The 4,436-nt window shown below is 54.5% G+C and overlaps 1 pseudogene across 1 annotated transcript; it reads right to left on the bottom strand.

Moving 5' to 3' along the window:
- Positions 1 to 259: 259 nt before the first annotated feature.
- On the bottom strand, positions 260 to 4,232 carry LOC306814108 (class I histocompatibility antigen, F10 alpha chain-like; annotated as a pseudogene). Its single transcript, XR_013777920.1, has 5 exons — positions 4,166 to 4,232; positions 1,771 to 2,034; positions 1,217 to 1,492; positions 805 to 1,067; positions 260 to 712 (listed from the first exon to the last, which is right to left on the bottom strand). The product of XR_013777920.1 is annotated as a class I histocompatibility antigen, F10 alpha chain-like (transcript).
- Between the last annotated feature and the right edge of the window lie 204 nt (positions 4,233 to 4,436).

The following is a 4,436-nucleotide window of genomic DNA, read 5'->3' as shown; positions in this document are numbered from 1 at the left end:
TCATAAATCCATCACCATCCATCCATCCATCCATCCATCCATCCATCCATCCATCCATCCATCATCATCCATCAGCCATCATCCATCATTCATTCATTCATTCATTCATTCATCATCCATCCATCCATCCATCCATCCATCCGTCCATCATCCATCATTCATCCCACCTGATCCCTCTCCAGAATCCAGCTGTGATCCCACTTCACAATTCCATCTGATACTGCTCTGGACCCCTGCTCTAATCTGGAATTCCTCCCTGATCCCAATCTGTCCATCCTGCCCTGATCCTCCTCTGGAATCCCACCCTGATCTCGCTCCGTACCTGCACTCAAGCCGTTGGTTCCCACATTTTTCCTGCAGAAAGAGAAGATCCATGAGATTCCAGTAGAGATCACACACCAGGATTAACCCCAGGATCCATCCTGGGATCCACATGGAGGGGATCCAGAGTTGGATCCGCCACTGGTACTCACCAGCTGCCATGCTATATTTATTCCTGTCCCTGCTCTCTGTGGAAAAACAGTGGGACCACCGTTGGTGGCACAGGATTTCCCGAACGGTGTCAGGTGGATCCATGCCACTTCCTGAATCCCATGCCGTGTGTTACCAGATTGGCGCCTCCAGACGACAAATCCAATGAGGACAGTGAGGATGATGATGGCAACAATGGACACAGCAACAACCACGGTGAGATTCCCACCAGATGTTGGCTCTGGGAATTGCGGGATGGTGAGGAGGGGGAGGGGAATTCCCCTTTGGGAATTCCAAATTCCCAATTCCCACATTCCACATTCCCAGCCTCACCCCAAGCGAAGATCCCATTCCGGGATGCTCCACCCGGCACCGGTACTGCTCCCGCTCCTCCGGCCACACCTCGATCCTGGCCCAGGTGTGGAAGGTGCCGTCGCTGTTGGGAATGACCCCACCCCACTCCGTCTCCTGATCCCAGATTTCATCCCCCTTCATCCAGTTGACTGCAATGGCGTTGGGGTAGAATTCGTACGCGTGGCAGGACAAGATCAGCATCCCGTGTTCCTCTTTTCCGGACACTTGGACATCAGGGGGCTCTGGAATGGGATAACAGTGAGAGACATCTGTGGAACTCCATGGGAATGAGACGGGGATGAGATCTGCCCATGGAATTCCCACAGGAATTATAGGGTTCTCAAGTCCTTCATTCTCAAATCTCACATTCCCACAGGAATTCTGCTCCCACCTTTGTGGTCCAGCTCCTTCTGCCCATATCCAACGCATTTCTGGAGCCATTCTGGGCAGATGTGCTTCAGGTAATTAGTCACCCTCTCAGCCTTGTTCGTTTCACCTTCCCAGTACCTCCTGGTGATCTCAGCAGCACTGTCGGCTGCCACAAATCTCCTGGATCCCAGGTAAAAGGAGATGAAATCCCGCCCGTTGTAGCCATCCCGGTGGGATCCATGGACGGTCCTGTCGAACAGGAGGTCACAGCCGGAAACTCGCAACCTTGTGTGAAGACCTGGGGGAATTGTACCCACAGAGACCCATGGAATTGTGTCCCAGCCCCATAGAGCCCCATTCCAGCCCTATGGAGCCCCAGAGTCTGATGGAGACCCACAGATCTCATATCAGCCCCCTGAATCCACATCCCAACCCATGCATCACAAGATATCCCATACCAGCCTAATGGATCCTCACCTCAGCCCCTTGGCGCCCAGCGAATCCACATCTAAGCTCCATAAATCCCATCCCAGCCCCATGGATCCCCATCCCAGCCCCACGGATCCCTCCACTGACCCCTGGTCTGGTTATAACGGTCCTGCAGCATCTCCAGGTCCCTGGCAAACACGTGCTGCTTCCCCTCACAGATCTGGGTCTGCCAATCCCAATATCCCGGATCGGCTCCGTCCTTTATCTACTGTGTCAGCGGCTCTGCCTGGCCCCGCTCGCTGTCATAGCATGTGAAGGGGATCCCATCCACGTACCCAATGGCCATGAACTGGGGGATCCCTGGGCTGGGCTTTGACACCGACACATACAGGTAACGCAGGGAGTAGAGAACTGGGGGGACACGAAGATTTGGGGGCTTGAGGAGGTCATGGATCAAAGAAAGGGGAACAGGGAGAGCCAGGGAGGGGGTGCATGGGGTCCAGGAATTGGGGCTCAGGGGGTCTCAAGGTCAAGGAAATGAGGTACCAAGGACTGAGAGAGGTGGGATGGGGGTTCCAGGGGATCCCTGTGTCCAGAAAAGAGGATCCAGGGGTCCGCAGTGCCAAGGAAAGAGGGGTCACAAGGTAAGGAGACCTGGGATGGCAGGAATGGGGGACTTGAGGGTCCTTGATGCGGAGGGAAAGAGGGGCTGGGGGCTGAGAAAAGCAGGAATGGGGGTCCAGGGCATCTCAGGGTTAAGGAAGAGGGGGGGTCTAGGGCTGGGGAAGGCGGGATGGATGGGAAACGGGTTGCAGAGGGGACTGGTACTGGATAAGGGAATGCACAGGGGTCCCAGTGCCCAGAACTGGAAATTCAGGGGGGTCCCATGTGATAGATAAGAAACCTTTTGTTCGCCTGACAAACCTTGAGAAACACAACCGGGGCTTGTAAAAACAGGATGTAATTAAAGACTGCTGGTGCCTGCATAATTATTTACTGCTTTGCAAGTTGTCTTGAATTCCAGGAGGTCAAGAAGATAACCTTAACAGGAAAAGGGAAGTCTGAGGAAGACTGCTCATCTTCATCCCTCGACCACCAAGAGGCAGAAAAAGACCCCCTAGCAACTGGAGACACATGCGCAGAGACACTTGAGAAAGAACACGTAATCCGGAAGCCGTATAGCTTAAAAGGAGTGAACAAGGAGACTGAAGGGGCGGCAGGGTGAAGCGGGGACTCCCCTGTCGCCCAGCGCTGATCTTTGCTTTTTACTTTCTATAATTAATAAATCATAAAATTTGATTTGAACCCAACATAGCCCACTGCACTCATTTATAACAACCCAGATCCCTTTGTTGTTTGATTAATTGGACAAAATCGAACATATCCAATAGCCATTTACAACACAGGGGACCTCGGTGTTGAGAGAAAGGAGGGTCTGGGAGCTGGGAAAGGCAGGAATGAGGGTCCAGGGGGTCCCTGGTTCACGGGAAAGGAGGGTCTGGAGCTGGAAGAGGTGAGCGGATCCCAGAGGCGCAGCCTGGGACACGGCAAAGAGACCGAGGGAGTGCGGTGGGAGAGGGGACGGGGGAAAGGGGGAATTCCAGGAAATTCATCTGGATCCCCTTGGATCCCTGCTGCGACCCCCGTGAGACTCTTGGGACCCCCGGGACCCTCTGGCACCCCGTTTCGGGAAGCGGCGGGAGTGGAAAACGGGAGGGAACACTGAAAGTTGGGAGGTCCGGGGGGTCCAAAGGTCAAGGAAAAGGACGGGACTCGGGTCTGGGAAAAGCGGGATGCCCGAAAAGGAGCTGCAGGGGGGTCCCAGGCCCGGAAATGAAAATTCAGAGGCGTCCCAGTGCCCAGGAATTGGGGTTCAGAGGGGACCCGGTGCCCCGATATTGGCGTTCAAGGGGGTCCCCGTGCCCGCAAGTGGAGGTTCAGGGGGGTCCCGGTGCCAGATAAGGGGGTTCAGGGGGGGTATCCGTGAACAGAAATGGGGGGTCAGGGGGATCCTTCTCCTGGGAAAGGCGATGCAGGGGTAACACTGTTATAAATGAGCACAAAGGGCCATACTCAAAACCTATTTGAAAAATTTATTGAGTACAGACGGCAAAAGCAAATTGCAGCGCTGGGTGGCAGGGAGACTCCGCTCCACAAAACTGCCACGCCTGATCGACTCGCAAGTCCCCCTTTTAAGTTCTTCCCTTCTTGCTGATTCATCTTTCCAGCTCGTTCTGCTTGCTCCTTTTTTCCTAAAAAAATTACTAAGACGTTTGGTTATTGTGCTAGCCTAAGTAATCAGTAATCACATACCCACAGACCAGCCCGCATCCCCGGGCTTCAAGATTACTTATCTTAAGCCTGCATGTCCGGGTTTCAAGATAACCTATCTTGCAACGAACAAAAAGGTCACCATTCCCTCACAACACGACCCAAAATGAGGGTTCAGGGGTTTCTCCGTGCCCGGGAATGAAGATTTAGAGGATTTCCAGTGCTCGGAAATGGAAGTTCAGTGGGTCATGATTTCGGGGGTCCCACTCACCTTTCGTCGCGGACCCCGAGTCCCCCAGGAGCCCCAAGACCAGCCCCAGCCCCAGCGCTGGAGCCATCGCGTTGCTCCGCTGCGGGCCCGCCCCCAGCACCGGTCCCACCCCGAGAGCCGCCTCCGGCCCCGCTGTTTCCTGTCTACCAATGGAAACTCAATACTTCAGTGACGTCACTGGTCGCCGAGTAGATCTCGATCTCACGGGTTAGGACGCGGAAGCGAAAGTGACCGAGGGAGCGCTGTGGGGAGAGGGGATGGGGGAATTCCA

This window comes from Erithacus rubecula (genome assembly GCF_903797595.1).
Source record: "Erithacus rubecula genome assembly, contig: SUPER_W_unloc_6, whole genome shotgun sequence".
NCBI lineage: Eukaryota > Metazoa > Chordata > Aves > Passeriformes > Muscicapidae > Erithacus > Erithacus rubecula.
Note: the sequence above shows the minus strand (reverse complement) of the source record. Positions and strands in the feature narration are given on the sequence as shown.